We start from the raw sequence: 21,252 nt of genomic DNA, 5'->3' as shown, positions 1-21,252 counted from the left end.
AGAGATGTCTGGGAACCCGACTGGGTGTGGGGAGGAGGTAGCCAAGCTAATCGCTGGTGCCTCCTTGTGGCGGATATCCAGTACAGGTACTCCATATGAAAGGTCTACAGTGACCGGATAAATGGCTTGGAAAAGGACTTAAAAAGAGATGTTCGTTAAAGGAACAAACAGAAGGTGGTTAGGGCTCCTGTAATTGATACGGCAAAGAGCTAACCCCCCATTATAGTCCATCTTAACCCTCCCACCAGGCGGCGGGGGTGGATGGTAAGGTCCCAGAAGTAGATTTGCTGGAGGGCCCTGGATGGAAAAAAAAAAGAGGGAGAGCTGGTAAAAGCCCCCCAGGTAACTACAGAATAAAGATGGGGTTACCTGCACTGTACATTTTTATCTGCCGGGTAGTCCCAGACATCTAATAATAAAGTTGTGGCCTGATTAAACTCATGTCAAATGTCTCCTGTCCTTCTTTCAGTATAGCCAGACAATGATCCCATTAGCTTCTATAAAAACGATTTAATCACTATTTTAAATGTGCTAAATTTAAATGCCACAATAAAAAGTGCTGAGTATTCTCAGATGTATATAATGGATTGGTACCATTGTGGAAAGTAATTAACTCTCTTCTCTTTCTCTTGCCTTGACTCAGTATTTTTCTCTGCTCTTTCTTCTATATCCAATGCAACATTACAAATTTGGTACTTTTTGTATCAGTGAGAAAAAACGTGCTGTATTTTTCTCATCTCAGTTGTTATTGTTCCTGCAGCAACATTATGAGCTTGATAGTTTAAGAAAGAAACACTAACAGACATATTAACATAAGGTCAAAGTACTTATACGATCAGTTGGAAGAATTCATGAAAAAGGAAAAGAAATGTTAAAAAAACCCACCAAATGTAAAGGGTCTATAGTTGATGAATATCAAAGGCATTATGAAGGACACAACCCCTCCATTTCTGGAGGCAGTTCCCAATAAGGCTATTAAAATCCATTGCATTGCTTATAGGCTGCCTTTATAGCTATCTATTATTAGTTAAGTACTTGCCTTCTGAGATGCTATTCTCAACTTTAACGTTCTGTAATATGTGTAGTTTGAGATCCAGAGACATTGGTATTTTGCCCTTTCTTACACAGCTGTGTAATGGGGAATATTCCTATAGTTATATATTTCTTGCTGGTATTAAGTAGGTAAGAAACATCTTTATTTTGTTTTTGACGTCCTTAAATGTAATGTGTTTATTAATTTGATTTTTATTGTAAAGAAAATACAGTTAAAAATGAGAGAAACAAGTAGTCTAAAACCATGATAAAGACAATTGCTACCTCAGTTAACCTCAGCTGGGCGTTAATTATTAGGGAATCTAATTGAAGATATTGCAAATCAGTTAGGGCTGTCAAGTGATCGCAGTTAACTCATGTGATTAACTCAAAAAAATTAATCACGATTAATCACAGTTTTAATCATATTGTTAAACAATAGAATACCAATTGAACTTTATTACATTTTTTTGCTGTTTTTCTACATTTTCAAATATGTTGATTTTAATGACAACAAAGAATTCAAAGTGTACTCTACTTACTTTATATTAATATTTTGATTAAATATTTGCACTGTAAAAATGATAAACAAAAGAAACAATATTTTTCAATTCACCTCATACAAGTACTATAGTGGAAGCTCTTTATCATGAAAATGCAACTTACAAATGTAGATATTTTTTGTTATATAACTGCACTCAAAAACAAAACAATTCAAAACTTTAGAGCCTACAAGTCCATTCAGTCCTACTTCTCGTTCAGCCACTCTCTAAAACAAGCAAGTATATTTACATTTACAGGAGACAATGCTGCCCACTTCTTATTTACAATGTCACCAGAAAGTGAGAACAGGCATTCGCATGTGACATTTGTAGCCAGCATTGCAAGGTATTTATGTGCCCGATATGCTAAACATTCATATGCCCCTTCATGCTTTGGCCATCATTCCAGAGGACATGCTTCCATGCTGATGATGCTCATTAATTAAATTTGTGACTGAACTCCTTGGGGGAGAATTGTATGTCTCCAGCTGTATTTTACCTGCATTCTGCCATATATTTCATGTTATAGTAATCTCGGATGATGACTCAGCACATGTTATTCATTTTAAGAACACTTTCACTGCATATCTGACAAAACGCAAAGAAGGTACCAATGTGAGATTTCTAAAATAGCTACAGCACGCGACCCAAGATTTAAGAATCTGAAGTGCCTTCCAAAATCTGAGAGGGACAAGGTGTGGAGCATCCTTTCAGAAAAAAAAAAGCAACACTGTGATGCGGAAACTACGGAACCCAAACCACCAAAAAAGAAAATCAACCTTCTGCTGGTGGCAGTTGACTCAGATGATGGAAATGAACATGCATCATCCGCACTGCTTTGGATTACTATTAAGCAGAACCTGTCATCAATATGGATGCATGTCCTCTGGAATGGTGGTTGAAGCATGAAGGGACATCTGAATCTTTAGCGCATCTGAAATGTAAACATCTTGCGATGCTGACTACAACTGTGCCATGAGAACACCTGTTCTCACTTTCAGGTGACATTGTAAACAAGAAATGGGCAGCATTATCTCCTGTAAACGTAAACAAACTTGTTTGTCTCAGTGATTGGCTGAACGAGAAGTAGGACTGAGTGGAATTGTAGGCTCTAAAGTTTTACATTGTTTTATTTTTGAATGCAGTTATATTTTTGTACATAATTCTACATTTGTATGTTCAACTTTCACGATAAAGAGATTGCACTGCAGTACTTGTATTAGATGAATTGAAAAATACTATTTCTTTTTTTTACATTGGAAATATTTGTAAACAAAATTATAAAGTGAGCACTGTACACTTTGTATTCTGTGTTGTAATTGAAATCAATATATTTGAAAATGTAGAAAACATCCCAAAATATTTAAATAAATGGTATTCTATTATTGTTTTAAAGTGTGATTAATTGCGCGATTTATTCACGATTAGTTTTTATAATTGCACGAGTAATTTTTTTAATCTCTTGTCAGCCCTAAAATCAATACAAATATCCAGTTGAAATCCCAAAATTTCTCAGTGATTGATTTAGTATTATCTTGTTAGACAAAAACACGCTCTAAATTAAAGCTGCAAAAGGTGACTATGTAATCCACAGTTTCAGAGTGATTAATAAGAAATGTATTGAAATTTCTTGCTTATTAAACAGGTAGAAATGGATGAACAGATGGATCATCCTCTCTGGACCTTCATGAAGAATATATGACCTGAAGTTCACTTGGCAAAATCCTAACCATGCAGCTCCTTTGATGATAGTTTTGGAAAAGGCTGTGAATTATATCACTCCAAGAGGAAGAAAAGTGCTACTCCGACAGCAATTTCCAGAAAGGGAAACCTAGGATAAAGGCAGTACAGAAGTAGAGTAACCGCCATAATCTACTAGAGAGGCAGTTGGGAGCTTTGAAGTGCACAAAGTATCAGTAGAAAAGTTTACACTGAATAAATGAATATCAAATTAAACTCCAAGAAAGTATCTGAGGCAGGATCTGCTATAAGAGAAAACAGTAACCCAGTCTAGCTAAAGAAACGCATTATGTAAGAGTACATATGTCCTAAACAGTCATTCTTATAAATTATGCTCTGTCACTCTGAATTACGGCCCCTGTGCAAGGGCATGTGCAGCTCGATTTATGGGAGCTGTAAAAAGGGTGTGAACCACATTATGGTACAAAGCTCATCTTTATGGGGGCTCCCAGATTGTGGATAGGCTAAAGACAGGATCAGAAGAGCAAAAGAGGCACATGGATTGTAAGCTTTTTGGGACAGAGATCTTATCTTTCTCTTTGTTTGAAGACCACCAATTAATTTTTGGAACAACACACTACATATATTTAGAAAAAGTCTCCACTGAAGCAACTCTACAGACCTAGGCGTGGGGAGCGGGAGGGAGGGCATCTCCTCAGGATCGAGCTCAGCTACTGTAGCTAGACACTGGGATGAACATTTGGCCCTAAGAGAAATTAATGTTGCAAATGTTAATTAAGGATGCAAAATTAAAGAATAAAAAGAAAGAAAAAGAAAAAGAAAAAGAAAGAGTGCTCAATTACAAAGGGTTCCAAAAGGCAAAGTAGCCTACAGACTACACCTGAATAACTAACATTCTTCTAATGATCTCCTATAGAGTATTTTTTCCACTTAGGTTCATTTTGATTTGTGACTACTTCATGACTTTTTGCAGAGACCAAAACTGGTATATAACTTTTTATCAGAGTTGTCATTAATTGAGAACAGATCTTACATCATTACACAACTCATTTACTCTGATTAAACAACTAAATATTACTAAATTTAGTGGAATATAAATACTGTTCCTAAACAACCTGGACAGAGTAGGGAACATTTGTTCCCTGTGAATTATGAACTTTAGCCTTATTAGTACAGATGAAGATCTCTCACTTGCCAGTGATATGTAATGTCAAAATGAAACACAATAGCCCTCTCTGAAGTTAAAATTTACAGGATTTTGTTTTTGTTCCTGTAGAAAATTGCAGAAAATTTTGTTCCACATTTTTAATATTTGAAAGGCTTCTGATTTTTATATCATGCTAAAAAAATAGCTTTCAGAGAGTAGGCCTCTGTTAACACACCTATTGTACCAACTGTAGACCAAAATCCTGCACCCCAAAGAAAAATACACAATGTAATAACACCATTCCTTTCTACAATTAAATCTGCACCAGAATGTGCATAAAGAGTGGATTCTAAAACCTAAATAAATAGACTGAAAAGTGAGAAATCAAGCTGGATGATGTTTTAGGAAAAAAGTTGAAATATGAGCAACTTGTAATTTCATGTTTAGTTTTATGATTTTGCCTTGGAATGGTATAATCAGTGATGTAAGTTAGGGACTCTTTGGTTGCTTTGTATCTATCGATATACACTCCAAGAAAAGTGTCTCAAAAGGGTGCTACTAAAAGGTAGTGCACATTAAGGGCAGGGTCAAAGGGTCCACCACTACACGGATCCTCCCAGCCACATCAGGCTGGGATGCCCATAGTTTACTTTGACCACAAGGCTGAAGTCGTCTCCACCAAGTGGCTCTGCAGCCTCTCCATGGGTTTGTGGGGAGACAGCCCACAAACCCAATCACAGGCATTTACCTTGTTCCTGCATTATCTATTCAGGCTGGGTGCTGGGTTGAGGATGTAAAGGAAGATATGGCTGCATTGTTAGGAGGAGCAGACAGTGAGAATGTTTGGAATTTATCCCATAGCCCTTTATCCACCACACCCTTATGAGCTGGGGAAACTGCACTTAAAGGATACAAACTGGAAAACCTTTGAGTTTCAGTTTGTCTCATATAAAGCAGCTGGGAGTGGACTTCATAACTGTCTGTGATAAATACTGCAGCTATTTAATTCTACAATTGTTTTTTTCTTTAACTCTATTATCTTTGTACAAAATACACTATTACACTATTTGTACAAAATACACTATGCAAAATTGTATGCAGTGTTTTTGGTCCCAAGATATTGAGGAGAAAAGGTAGTTTTCTTTGCGTAATGTGAAAAAGAGAACCTTTCAAGCTTACACAGACCTGAAGAAGACTTGAAGAGAGCTCTGTGTAAGCTCGAAAGCCGGTATCTCTCACTAACAGAAGTTGGTCCAATAAAAGATATTACCCCCTTGTCGTACTAGGCAAAGTAAACTTGTATTGTATTACTGAGTAGGTCTTGAATAAAATATGCCTCCCCATGACACTCTGAGCACTGCTGAATAAGATACAACGGTGTCTATAAACAGATTAAACGAAGGGAGGTTTTTGTGACATGTTTTTATCTAACCGGGGGGTTAATAACAGAATAAGGATGGAGGGAAGGAAGGGGAGGAGAAAAATACATAACTATGGCGCTAACATTGAGAATGATCATGTTCCACTTCTAATATAACTGGAATTCAGAAACCTTGCAATACGGAGTACTTCTTTTTCTCAGTGTGCATTCGCTAAGTTACAGTGCAGTGATATGTGGGTTTCAATGAGAGAATAAAATTAAAGACTGGCTGATTAAATGCAGCTTTTACAAGCAACAAGCAGGTGTTCATAGAATCATAGAATCAAAGAATATCACGGTTGGAAGGGACCTCAGGAGATCATCTAGTCCAACCCCCTGCTCAAAGCAGGACCAATCCACAACTAAATTATCCCAGCCAGGGCTTTGTCAAGCCTGACCTTAAAAACCGCTAAGGAAGGAGATTCTACCACCTCCCTAGGTAACCCATTACAGTGCTTCACCACCCTTCTAGTGAAAAAGATTTTCCTAATATCCAACCTAAACCTCCCCCATTGAAACTTGAGACCATTACTCCTTGTTCTGTCATCTGCTACCACTGAGAACAATCTAGATACATCCTCTTTGGAACCCCCTTTCAGGTAGTTGAAAGCAGCTATCAAATCCTCCCTCATTCTTTTCTTCTGCACACTAAAGAATCCCAGTTCCCTTAGACTCTCCTCATAGTCATGTGCTCCAGCCCCCTAACCATTTTTGTTGCCCTCCGCTGGACTCTTTCCAATTTTTTCACATCCTCCTTGTAGTGTGGGGTCCAAAACTGGACACAGTACTCCAGATGTGGCCTCACCAATGTCGAATAGAGGGGAATGATCACATCCCTTGATCTGCTGGCAATGCCCTTACTTATACAGCCCCAAATGCCGTTAGCCTTCTCTTGTCCACTGTAACCCCTAGGTCCTTTTCTGCACAACTGCTGCCTAACCATTCTGTCCCTTGTCTGTAGCAGCGCATGGGATTCTTCTGTCCTATGTGCAAGACTCTGCACTTGTCCTTGTTTAATCTCATCAGATTTCTTTTGGCCCAATCCTCTAATTTGTCTAGGTCCCTTTGTATCCTATCCCTACCCTCCAGCGTATGTACCACTCCTCCCAGTTTAGTGTCATCTGCAAACTTGCTGAGGGTGCAGTCCACGCCATCCTCCAGATCATTAATGAAGATATTGAACAAAACCCGGCCCCAGGACTGACCCTTGGGGCACTCCGCTTGATACCGGCTGCCAACTAGACATGGAGCCATTGATCACTACCTGTTGGGCCTGACGATCTAGCCAGCTTTCTATCCACCTTATAGTCCATTCATCCAGCCCATACTACTTTAACTTGCTGGCAAGAATACTGTGGGAGACCGTATCAAAAGCTTTGCTAAAGTGGAATAACACATCCACTGCTTTCCCCTCATCCACAGAGCCAGTTATCTCATCATAGACGGCAATTAGGTTAGTCAGGCATGACTTTCCCTTGGTGAATCACTTTCCTCTCCTCTAAGTGCTTCAGAATTGATTCCTTGAGGACCTGCTCCATGATTTTTCCAGGGACTGAGGTGAGGCTTATTGGCCTGTAGTTCCCCGGATCCTCCTTCTTCCCTTTTTAAAAGATGGGTACTACATTAGCCTTTTTCCAGTCATCCAGGACCTCCCCCAATCGCCATGAGTTTTCAAAAGATAATGGCCAATGGCTCTGCAGTCACATCCGCCAACTCCTTTAGCACCCTCTGATGCAGTGCTTCCAGCCCCATGGATTTGTGCTCGTCCAGTTTTTCTAAATAGTCCTGAACCACTTCTTTCTCCACAGAGGGCTGGTCACCTTCTCCCTATGCTGTGCTGCCCAGTGCAGTAGCCTGGGAGCTTGATCGTGAAGACAGAGGCAAAAAAAGCATTGAGTACATTAGCTTTTTCTACATCCTCTCTCACTAGGTTGCCTCCCTCAGGTCCAGCTTTCAAAACCAGCTCTGAATCAACTAATAGTGGGCAGCTTGCCTCGATAGGTGGTTTATAGATGAATGCAGCGAGATAGAAATCAAACCACAAAGGGAAATTCAATTGTATTTATCTTTACTTTTGATTTTATTTGAGAGAGGATTTCTGGCTACCAGAGTGTCCTTCTCTATTTGTCTCTGTATAATATACAGCAGATATATTTGATTAATGAACTGATTAGCAAGTTCTTTAATTATTTTTCAGTAGTTTTGTTCATTATTGCAGACACAAAGAGTCCTTAAAGTAGTGATTCTCAACTCTGCGTCTTGGCATGATCTCTGCAATGAAGGTCTTAGATATTTAAAATAAAAATCTGATACAATGTAATCACCATATCTTCCAGCTCTGCCTTTGGTAACTAGATAAAGTTGCCATACTATTAACAGTATTAATGAATTCTGAGATGATATTATCTAGTTATTAAAGGCAAACAAACAACAAACAAACAACAGTTTACGAGTAAACCACAGTAACTACAAAAAAGAGTCAATAACCAAAAGTAATTACGTTTTTTAGCTATAAATAACAATCCAAAATCACCAATAAGATTCCATCTTTGTATCCATTGATGCAAAAGTAGCAATGAACTTGTTCTCCCTTTAGAAACCATTTGTTTTAGAGGTATGGGGGTAACACTTGGAAAAAAAAAACATACATTGTCACACATGTTCAGCAATTGCTTTTATGTCAAATGACACTGTGTTGGTGTGAAATGGGTGTAAGCAAAAGGAGAATCATGCCCTGTGCAAATAGAGGAAAATATCATGAAGATAGTCTCCGATGAGACCAAAAATTACCACATTCATTGAATGGAGATACCCAAATAATAGTGCCTGTTTCTAAACATTCTTTTGGAAAAACCTTTCTTAAGTTCTAATATGTATTTATTTAGCTATCTGAGGTATAGCCACCAATCACTAAAGTTTTCTTTTGAGAAAAACTGAACATCCTGAAATGGAGAATGGCATTTCAAGGGATACTGAAGAAAGAGGGAACCTTCCAAGGACACCGGTAAGATTTTTTCCATGGGATTCCTGCAAAAACTTTCATATCAAAGCATTAATTGCCAAACACAAAACATTCCAGTGTGACAGTTGACAAAGCCATTAAAAGGAAGGTAATCTTTTTAGAGGATTTTTGTGGGCATATGTATATGTACTCTAAAGATCAGTAACACATCCATTGAGATAGCTGATTTCTTTCTTTTATTGTGACTTGGACACATCTGGGTCAGGGAAAATAAAGCTCACTGCTACGCGAACTCTTGAAGAGAGTGCTTTTGCTATCTCCACATAATACTAAAGTGTCAATGTTTGTGCCATATGATGGATATTAGAGAAAGTAACTATAGTTTTTTTAGCCATGAAGTTGCTCACGCACATTACCAAATATCTTAAGTTCTAGCTGCTTTCTCCTAAAATTTCTCCATCTCCAGAATGTTTTGTTTGAACATGATCTCCTGAGAGATTGGAATGCATATTCTACTAACAGCTGTCTAATGCAGATCTCTTATCAGTTCCTGTTAAGGAAAATTTAACATTACATACAGAGGTTGAAGTAAGTGTTGGTTAAAGTTAACATTTGTAATTCCACATTCAGGAAGGGGAAAGAAAGAGGAAGGGGCACCCAGAGCCCTGGTGTAAGGTGGTTGCAGAGAGTCCTTGAAATGGAGGGAAATAGAGTTTGTGGGGCTAGAGTAAGGCAGAATGGAGGAATGCAGTGTGAAATAAACTCAGCTTACAGAAGCAATTAAGTGTGCGGCCTTTTTGTTTAAGTGTGTCTCACTTTTTTTGTATCTTGAAACAGTGCTGTCACATCTGGGTCACTGGAAAAACTACAGCAGATTAAGATTGTGCGATGTTTTTCATGTAATTTCTTATATTATCAGGACTGGCTCCTCTGATTTAAAAATATTTCTGCCTGATTTCAAATTCAATGCTTCAATGCACACTTCTTATGATACATTGTCCAACTCACCTAACTTCTCTTAAACTTGTCTGGAAGGTAATAGTAGTAAGGTAGCTGGAACCTTAAATGTCCAGTCCAGGTGTGCCCTAGTTTAGTGTAATTAGGAGGGTGGGGTGGCCCCTGGGAATCATAAATGACAGACAGCCAAAGACAAGAGGAAGTTGAGAATTTAGAAGCCAGAGACAGAGAATCCAAAGGAAGCAGGGAGTTCACAACCCAGAGTTCAGGAGAAAAACAGAGCTGGGCTGAGAGCTTCAGGAAGGGGATGCCCCTGAAGGAGGGAGCAGTGAGAGTTTCCTAGTTGAGCAGTGAAGCTACATCAGGCTGATGAAAGTAGAAGACAGGAAGACAACCAGAGGCTCCTCTACAAACTTTCCCAGTCTAGAGAGGCATGGCCACATAGGTCTGAAGGCTGACAGCAGCAGTGGGAGATGCCCACTGCTCTCTGAGGTGGAGAACTGGAGCCAGAGGGCTAGAAAAGACTGAGGAATGATAGAAGGGTAAGCCTGCTAATGTTTCTGGGTGATAGCTAGAACAAGACCTGAGGATGAAATGGGGCGGAGAAGCACCCCAGCTGGAGGGGCTGGAATGTGTAGTGAGAGATGCTGACTGCACCAGAGAGCTGGGATGTAGTTACAGACGCTGGAGCCAAAAAGGGGAGATGGGGTGTGGCAAGAGACCCTGGAGTGTACATGGTGAACTGATGAACTGCTGGGACTTGAAAGCGTTAAAGTACTGTTTGAACTGTGCTGGGAAACTCTAGATTTGTCACAAAAGGGAAAATTGAGGCAAATATACCGGTTGTTGCAGGGCCTACCTCAGGAGGGCTCCCCAGGCAGCGGATGCCCTGTTACAATATTAAAAAAACACACAGTGATAAATTTGCTCTGAGTCCTGCCTGCAACTCCATATCACTGAGGTAAGAGAAGATTATTGTTATATTATTATTCTTATTATTATATATTATATTATTCATCACTGTGTGGGGTTTTTTTTATTGTTTTCAAGGCTTATTTCCCTAAAACATAAAACTTTTAATTTTTGATGGGCAATACTGACAAGTAAGGATGAAGACGCCATTACCGTGAAAGGAGGTTTCCTTTTGTGAAATATTTTTCTAATAAAAATAGATTTATTGAGCTTCTCTGCAAATTGTTTATAACAAAAAACTAAGTGTCTTGACACCTCTTACTGGGGAACATTAACTGGTCAAGTGGTAATTCTGCACTAAAAATGAAGGACTAAATGTGAGAAGGGAACAGGAAGTAAATAAGAGTGGAAAAAAGAACAAGTAAAGAAAAAATGAGTATGCAGAGATGAAGAGAAGAAGCAAAGAAGAAAGTAGAAAAAGTGAGATAGCAAGTGAGAAATGGTGGGAAAAGGATGAGAAAATATATAGGACAAAAGGAGTAAAAGTGACGGGATAGAAAAATGTAAATCTTTCTCTAAGAGGATGAAACATACTTTGTGATTCTTTGGCAATGCTCAGGCATCACTTCTGTGCACCAAGGACTCAAAATTCAGCATTCAGATATGGAAACAGAATTCTAATATATTCCATATTCAATGATAGCAGGGATTACTTTTCCTGTCTCGGATTAGAGGGTCAAACACTAATTTAAATCTCTCCTGAAACACCAATCTTTCACTTTCAACTCTTTTTAAGTAAATATGACTGGACAGACTGTAAGTGGATGCACATTAAGTATAGTAAGCAGAGGAAAGAAAAATTCTTTTCAGGGCTTCTTTACAGTTGGAAGCAGCAGTGGATAATAATATGTTAATTAACATAACATTAAATGCATTTTCACTCTGCGCAGACAAAAACTATTGTATTTAAATTATGTCATAGTCATAGTCAGGTGTTGAAATTTAATGCTTTTTATGATAAATCATTTAAGTTACTATAGGTTAACCATGACCAATTGTCAGGATTTTAAACACATCAAGTGATCTCTGGATCATCTGGTGGTCCCCTCTGGCTTCAAACTTTATGACAACAGTCCTTGTCTACACTGAGTGATAATGTGTTTAATCTGATATTACTGAACACATGGCATTGTGTTATAACACTTAGTGTAAAGAAGCCCTTATTGGTGAGTTCATATTAAAGGCTAAATTGGGAAAAGAAAGGGATTAATTAATTTTAGATGAAAAGTATGTAGTTTTGTCTCAACAAGAAGCAACTTTGCCTTAACTGTACTTGTGGAAATCCACACAATTTACGTGCATTGCTGCCACACTTTACTGATACCATTAAATTCTGATTGGCTGGGTAAGCATATAATTAGCTTGCTGCTTTTTTTTGCCCCCCCCCCCTTTTTTTTTTTTTGACAACCCTAGGATGCACAGAAGATAAAACAAAGTTCTTTTAAGGATGCACCTTCAATAGGAAAAAGGTGTGTTCTTAACTCAAGCTAATTAACTAAAATTAACTAACAGAAGATAAAAACCTAACGAAGACACGGCAGTTCATAGTTTACATGTGAGTTAGTAGGTCAAGTTAAAAGCTAGGGTCTCCCAAGTCTTTACCTTAACCTGCTAACTCATGAAACGAGGCCTAAGAAGCCCAGGGGTATGAGAACAGCCTATTCTATTTTGATTTCCAATTCTAATCATAATCCATTTTTGCACAAGTTATTATCCATTTATTCATTTTATTATTCCAAATAGAAACCTGTGGTTTTACACAGTACATAGTATAAGGTGTCTAAACAATATATTGTCATCCACGAAAAAAATATGAATTTACCAAATTCCTTTAAAAAAAAAGGGAAAATTAATGCAAATTGAGAAAGGAAAAAAAACCCAGACAAGTGGCTTTATGCATAAAGAAGTGCAATTTGCATATCTGGGACTTCAACTCAGTAGCTTTTCCAATGCTTAATGACATAGATGTGCCATATTAAAACTGTTGGCTCTCATTAGCCTGTGTTATATGACTTAGTATATTTTTCTTTTATTTCTTAAAGTGAATGTAAAAATAATCAAACCAAATAGGATGGAAAATAGTTAAGTAATAGAGATAACACATCTCTACTTACTTATGAGAACATATAACATTTGTCAAATTCATGTACACTTCTCAAAAATAGTTTGTTCACTGAAAGGTCAAGTTTTTTGTAGTAAATAACCTAATCTTTATCTATCTATATTGTACCCCCATCCCACAGTATTTGAATGCTTAACAGTATTTGAATGCTTTAGTATTTTTTTCCTCACAACATTTTTGAGGGGTAGGGAATTACTGTTATCCCCATTTTGGAGATGAGGGATTAAGGGAACAGACACACTATGGTAATTGCCCAGGAAGTCTGTGGTAAGGCAAGCAATGGAACCCAGATCTCTAGAATCCCAGGGTAGCACCCTAACCATTGGACTATCCTTCCTCTCAAACAGTTAAAGAATTCAAATATTAAAAGTAGGGAAGTCACCATATAAGGCAATTTACATAAGTATTCCTTTTTCTTATATCTCCTATGTTCAATGATTTACAAGATAAGCATACAGAATTTTGCTTGAAACGTATTCTGGAAAAACTTTTACTATGACTCAAAGGACATGCTTTTAAACTTCTTCAATATATAGAGAATTAATATGTATGTATTCTACTATGGAAAATATGTGAATAATATTTATGTTGAAAGACACATGGCTAAACTTTTATTTCTTTAAACTGCTTGCATACAGTTTAATATTTACCATAACGATCTTAACTTTTAGCTAATGATTGTTTTTGCCCACAAATTGCTTATTTTAAAATGTGCAATATTATACAGTATTTGAAATGTAAATAGACTTCATAAATATTGATATTATAAAATTTCATGTGGCTAAAATGAACAATGTAAATACAGTTTATAAATATTGATATTATAAAACTTCATGTAGATAAAATGAACTTCAGTGCATAAAGTGTTCTATGCACAGACCTATATGCTCTGGAAGGAAGCTGGATAGAAAACTTTTTTTGAAAGGTGGCTAAAGTTTTCTATGGTTTTCCATCTTCCTAGGGAGTTTGAGCACAAGTCTTCATGCACTGTAACTTTTCTGTAGTTCCAAGCGGCTAGCATCTCATGTTCGGCTTATTAGAAGGTAAGCACACTCATTTTGTCTCTCAATTTTAAGTTATCTCACGGAAAATTATAAACACTGGCATTTGATGAATTGTTTTATTTGCTGGCTTTGATGCGCCAGACAAAAGCATGAATAACAAATAATGCTAATAACTTTGTTCTTGTTTTTTAAAGACAGTGTATGCACAAGATTGTCTTTAGCTCTACATCTACGTAAACTTTTTACATCAGAGTGGTCCAAAAAAACCCCCAAACAACCCATGAGACACCAGTGCTAGGAATTTTTATTTAAAATGCTTAATTCCTTGCAACTCCTAAACTATTTTAACGATTTACTTCTAACATTTTAGAAATTAAATCTGTACCTCAACAGTAAATGCTAGGACTCTGGCTAGCAAAGCATATCTGTGTTCTTCTCTACGAAAAATCTTTATTTTTTGGGTTAACTAATCATGGGAAAGCATGGGTTGGCCCATGGATCTTTTGAAGAATTACAGCTCTCACTGGGAGTCTATGGGTTTGATCCTTTATGTAACTCACAGCATTATCCCTGACCTCCTGCTCTCTATTAGCCTTCCATACCGCCTAGGCTTCAAATTGGTGCTCTCCTAGGCTTTCAGTTAAGTTTGTTCAGCTGTTTACCATTACAAAGCCAATCATCCACACACAAACATCCCAAAGTTTCAAATATCATGGCAAAAATCTCAATGTCAAAAGCCATTAATATTTAATAAAAATTAAAATTATGGAATCTAATATTTCTCTGACAGCTGTGACAAAACTTTAGCCTTAGGTACTGTTTATTCTTTCTATTTACAGCAGTGTAAGTATGCATGTATATGTAAAATTACATTCCACATTCTGCCAGACATGATCTAATTGGGTGGAAAGCTGATTTTATGTATATATCAATATTAAAGGATGCTGAGCTGGCTTTTTCCCCTCAGAGTACAGCCATACACTTCATGTTTCCACTGGCAAATTATATTTGACATTTAATTTAAAAACTAAGTTACCCTAATCTAAAGCTCTAGTACAACAACAGTGATAAAGCAATGAAGCTTTCTATGGGACAAAATGAATTTTTTTAGTTCAAGATAATTTTAGTTACAAGTAATTGAAAATGCAATTTAGAATTCATTACTTTGGATGGTTAATTACATCAGAAAAGCCACAGTTCCAATGATGATGAACCAACAAAATGTAATAATTTTCCCTCTAATAATTGTATTAGAATAAATAGAATGAAAAAAAAGTAATGCACGTGAATATAAGTATTTGACCTACACTAAAAAGAACAAGTGTATATCAACATGTGATTCACTCTATACCCTACATTTTATATCTGCATGTATGATCTACCATTTCATAAATGATTGAACTCACCCAAGTATTGGAATTAAGATTTATGGAAGTTTTAACAAGGCAACTCCTATATGACAAATATGTTTTCATTCTTTATAATCTGTCACGCTGGGGCAACAGGCTTTCATTTAACCCTCAAAGTACGTGTCCATAACTCTTACTATAATACAAAGGGAAATTCAGTATTATGGGCAAAAATTTTCCGTAACTGGTGTTCTTCAAGATGTGTTGCTCATGTCTATTCCACAATAGGTTTGTGTGCTCGCCATGTGCACTGGTGCTGGAAGTTTTTCCCCTAGCAGTACCCATAGGGGAGCGCCCCAGCAACCCCTGGAGTGGCACTTCCATGGCGCAGTATAAGGGAGCTGCGCACTCTGTCCACCCTCAGTTCATTCTTGTCAGACAACTCCGACAGAGGAGGAGGAGGGTGGGATGTGAAATAGACATGAGCAACATGTCTCGAAGAACACCGGTTATGGAAAAGGTAACTGTCTTTTCTTCTTCGAGTGATTGCTCATGTGTATTTCACAACAGGTGATTCCAAGCTGTATCTGTTAGAGATGGGAAGGAGTTCACAAACTCTCATGATTGAGAACGGCTCTTCCGAACCTGGCGTCCTCCCTGGTCTGAGAGACAATTGCATAATGTTACGTGAACGTGTGAATTGAAGACCACGTGGCAGCCCTACAAATTTCCTGAATGGGGACATGGGCCAAAAAGGCAGCCGACGAGGCCTGCACCTGAGTCGAGTGTGCCCTCACAATTGGCGGCGGAGGGATTCCCCCCAGGTCATAACAGGTACGGATGCACAAGTGATCCACTTGGAGAGCCGCTGAGCGGAGATCGGCCGACCTTTCATGTGCTCGGCCAAGGCGATGAACAGTTGCGAGGACTTTCTGAATGGCTTAGTCCATTCCAGGCAGAAAGCCAGAGCCCGTCTCACATGCAGAGTTTGGAGGCAGCGCTCCTCACTGGATGCATGGGGTTTGGGGCAGAGGACCGGCAGAAAAATGTCCTGACCCATGTGATAGGTGGAGACCACCTTCGGGAGGAACGAAGGGTATGGGCAGAGCTGGACCTTATCTTTATGAAGCACCGTGCCATCAGTAACAGCTGCTCTGGCGACGGCGAGACACCAGCGATTGACCCCTGGGGCTGCAAAGGCGGTGCTGTGGCGGGGTTCTGGAGCGGGACGCCGAACGGGAATGACGTTGATGTTCGTGCCGTGACTGGCTGCGATAGCCCCTTTGACTCATAGACTTTAAGGTCAGAAGGGACTATTATGATCATCTAGTCTGACCTCCCGCATGATGCAGGCCACAAAAGCTGACCCACCCACTCCGGGAATAATTCTCTCCCTTGACTCCGATGTTGAAGTCCCCAAATCATGATTTAAAGACTTCAAGTCGCAGAGAATTCTCCAGCAAGTGACCCCTGCCCAGCAAGTGACCCCTGCCCCATGCTGCGAAGGAAGGTGAAAAACCTCCAGGGCCTCTGCCAATCTACCCTGGAGGAAAATTCCTTCCCGACCCCAAATATGGCGATCAGCTGAACCCCGAGCATGCGGGCAAGATTCTCCAGCCAGACCCTCCGGAAAAAGTTCTCTGTAGTAACTTTTAATATCCCATCATTGACCACTGTTACTAATTACCAGCGATGGCACGTTATTTACCTATTGACTAAAATCACTTTATCCCATCAAACCATCCCCTCCATAAACTTATCAAGCTTAATCTTAAAGCCAGAGAGGTCTTTCGCCCCCACTGTTTCCCTCGGAAGGCTGTTCCAGAACTTCACCCCTCTGATGGTTAGAAACCTTCGTCTAATTTCAAGCCTAAACTTCCCGACAGCCAGTTTATATCCATTTGTTCTCGTGTCCACATTAGTACTGAGCTGAAATAATTCCTCTCCCTCTCTGGTATTTATTCCTCTGATATATTTAAAGAGAGCAATCATATCCCCCCTCAGCTTTCTTTTGGTTAAGGTAAACAAACCGAGCTCCTTGAGTCTCCTTTCATACGACAGGTTTTCCATTCCTCGGATCATCCTAGTGGCCCTTCTCTGTACCTGTTCCAGTTTGAATTCATCCTTTTTAAACATGGGAGACCAGAACTGCACACAGTACTCCAAATGAGGTCTCACCAGTGCCTTGTATAACGGAACCAGATCCTCCTTATCCCTACTAGAAATACCTCGCCTAATGCATCCCAAGACCGCATTAGCTTTTTTCACGGCCACGTCACATTGCCGACTCATAGTCATCCTGCGATCAACGAGGTCCTTCTCCTCTTCCGTTACTTCCAACCGATGCATCCCCAGCTTATAACTAAAATTCTTGTTAGTCATCCCTAAATGCATAACCTTTCACTTTTCGCTATTAAATTTCATCCTATTACTATTACTCCAGTTTACAAGGTCATCCAAATCTCCCTGCAGGATATCCTTATCCTTCTCCGAATTGGCAATACCTCCGCAAATTTTATCAGCACACTCCTACATTCGGTTCCGAGGTCACTACTAAATAGATTAAATAAAATCGGACCCAAAACCGAACCTTGAGGAACTCCACTGGTAACCTCCCTCCAACTTGACAGTTCACCTTTCAGTATGACCCACTGCAGTCTCCCTTTTAACCAGTTCTTTATCCACCTCTGGATTTTCATATCGATCCCCATCTTTTCCAATTTAACCAATAATTCCTCATGCGGTATCGTATCAAACGCTTTGCTGAAATAGAGGTATATTAGATCCACCGCATTTCCTTTATCTAAAAAATCTGTTACTTTCTCAAAGAAGGAGATCAGGTTGGTTTGGCACGATCTACCTTTCATAAAACTGTGTTGTAATTTATCCCAATTGCCATTGACCTCAAGGTCCTTAACTACTTTCTCCTTCAAAATTTTTTCCAAGACCTTGCATATTACAGATGTTAAACTAACAGGCCTGTAGTTACCTGGGTCACTTTTTTTCCCCTTGTTGAAAATAGGAACCACATTAGCTATTCTCCAGTCAAACGGTACCACCCCCGAGTTTACCGATTCATTAAAAATAATTGCTAATGGGCTTTGAATTTCTTGCACCAGTTCCTTTAATATTCTCGGATGAAGATCATCCGGTCCGCCCGATTTAGTCCCATTAAGCTGTTCGAGTTTGGCTTCTACCTCGGATACGGTAATGTCAACCCTCCCCTCCTTTATTCCCATCCGTCACGCTGCCACTATTCCTAAGCCCTTTGAGACGAGGACCTTTGGAGTTGTCTGCCTCGGTCCCATCGGTGTTCGCTCCTTGAGGTGCTGCGGTGGTGAGAGTCTTGGTCAGATGGAACCCAACCAGACAGCCTGGTAGGCATCGAGGGCGATCCACGTTGACTTTGCCCTGGATGGTCGCTGGGTGGAGAATGGCGTCAGGAACGTTCCCTCGACTGAGCCGGGGGCGACTGCGGGATCCCAGCGGCGGCTTGCCTTGGAGTGCGGGGCCGACATCGGCGGTGCTCTTGGTACCGGCCTGGACGTAACATCCTGGGCCGCCTGCAGACTTGGAGGCCTAGAGGCCGGTGGGGATCGACGACTGCCCAACATGGGTCTAGCCTCTGTTCTGGGTTTATTCCGGTGCCGTGGTGAAGAAGGCCTCTTCCTAGATGTCTTGGCATGCCCCGTGGTCTGGGAGTTGTGCCGACTAGTCGATGGCGCCGAAGGGTCGCTGCGCACTGACACTGCAGTGCTCGGTGCTGACTCGGCGTGCCACGCTGGAACCGGGGTCAGCGCTGACTCCATCAGAATAGCCCGGAGCCTAATGTCCCTTTCTCTCTTGTTCCGAGGCTTAAACAACTTGCAAATCTTGCAGCGATTGCTGAGTTGGGTTTCCCCCAAACAGCGCAGACAGTCCGTGTGCGGGTCACTCAGTGGCACAGATCGCCTGCAAGTGTTGCACGACTTAAAACCCTGGGCACGGGGCTTGCCCCGGCCCGGGTGCTCTATCTAACTAACCTAACGAAACAACTAACTAACTACAGGTACCATATACTAAACGAACAAGCAGTTTTGGGGATGAGCCACAGCAAAGCTGGAGCAGAGCAGTTCCGAAGCACCTTCACTGGTGGCAAGAAGGAACTGAGGTTGGTGAGCGCGTGCATCGCTCTTTATATTGTGCCATGGAGGCACCACTCCAGGGGTCGCTGGGGCGCTCCCCTATGGGTACTGCTAGGGGAAAACTTCTGGCACCAATGCACGTGGCAAGCAGCACACCTATTGTGGAATACACATGAGCAATCACTCGAAGAAGAATTCTTCCTTCTTTGAGAGCCTCATGATTAATTCCACTGTTTCCTGCCTCCAACAGTATGAAATCCATGGAAGTAGCACTGGGAGTTTCAGTTATGCAAGATTTCAAGCTCAATATCATCACTATGCCCATAAGCTCAACTCAAGTTTTCTCTTTGGGTCCTTAGACTTCTCCCATTTTGTATGCCAATTGTATCTTCGTTGCCACAGAAATCACCAGGGGAAGAATCCTTGGTCTATGCCCTTGTGACCAAGGTTAAGGGATTGCCTACAACAGGAAAGTTATACCAGGATAAGATAAGTTAGGGATAGAGTAACACTGGCATTAAAGCCCACATAAACACACTTATTCTAATATAAAAATCCCTCCCTCCTTTTTTATCTCCCCCACTTTAACTTTCGTTGCTTAGGAAAGGATTTAAGCCAAATTGGGGAAAAAAGCCACTTTTACTGGAATAAGAATGTCCCCAGTGGGGTTTATACCATTATAACTGTGCTGGTATATATGGTAAAAACAGAAACTGTGAGTGTTATGTGCTAGGTTCATAACTTCTGATCACTAACAAGTAACCTTTTTAGTCTTCAGTGTCGCAAATAAGCAGAGATGACCCTTTGCATTTGACTGTGGTTCTGCAAATAATAAAGCCACCATTAGAAACAGGAAAGATGTGCAAACCTGGATTTATGCTGAAGACTCTTGAGAATAATTCGAGTGCTTCAGCCAAGAACAGATCTAATTTAAGGTACTTTTGAGAGATACACACATATGGATCGCATAGTAGGAGCATACCTTTCTGAATCACATAGCATATTTTAAATTACTGGCTCCACAGCTAAAGATAAATTTCATCAGTTTTGTTAATTCAAGGTACCTCATTCCTATAATTTTCTTTCTCGATAGTACACTGATAATTCCTAACTGGGAATATCATTTTCTCAAGCACATGTATGTTTCTGCTGAAAGAGCAGAATCTCGCCATATTCCTACTTAGTCTGGATTGCAACATCACGCAGCAAGTCTCAGACACATATGTGATTTTTGGCTATATGTGCTAAATTACACCATGCCACCACCCTGCTAGTTTATGGAAAGCAGCAGTTGCTATGTCACAACACCCTCCCCCGAAAATCTTGCATATAACATGCCTAATTTTCACTCACACGTGCTCCCCAAAATACTGTAATCCCTTACCAGACTCTGCATTCTGTAATCCCTTACCACAGTCTGTAATTGGCATTTCCACTCCACTATGCTCACAACCATGGTACTTTAAAGCAACTAAAAGAAAAAATGTAACGATTTTGTTTATTCCATAAATCAGACAACAGTGATAAAATTAAATGAAATTAGAAGTCATGTGTGTCTTAATTTAGTCATACTTTGAGGTACTTCTTTTTTTAAGTTCTTAAATTCTTAAGCAGCATTTTTTCTTACTTTACCTGTCTGAACATTTCAGTTATTAGCAATGGAAACATTTTTGTCTGTTTTTGTGTGTATGGTGAAATCAACAATTACCGTTTACCGATAAAAATCTAATTCTTCAAAGCATAATTTTAACCAGACAACTCCCTTATCCTACATTTGCAGATCTAGAAGTGCAAGGTAAGGCCAGTATTGCCTTAAGACAGAAATTTTCTTTTTCTCACAGTATAATCTATTTTTCTATTTTGGTTAGGATTCTCCCATCACAAATGATGATGATGATGGGGTTACCTGGAGATTCATCA

The 21,252-nt window shown here is 39.7% G+C and overlaps 1 protein-coding gene across 6 annotated transcripts in view; it reads right to left on the bottom strand.

Moving 5' to 3' along the window:
- Positions 1 to 21,252, bottom strand: part of DIAPH2 (diaphanous related formin 2) — an 869,427-nt gene that overhangs the window by 60,334 nt on the left and 787,841 nt on the right. The gene's annotated exons all lie outside the window — the stretch shown is intronic.

Source organism: Malaclemys terrapin, chromosome 9 (genome assembly GCF_027887155.1).
Source record: "Malaclemys terrapin pileata isolate rMalTer1 chromosome 9, rMalTer1.hap1, whole genome shotgun sequence".
NCBI classification, from domain to species: domain Eukaryota; kingdom Metazoa; phylum Chordata; order Testudines; family Emydidae; genus Malaclemys; species Malaclemys terrapin.
Note: the sequence above shows the minus strand (reverse complement) of the source record. Positions and strands in the feature narration are given on the sequence as shown.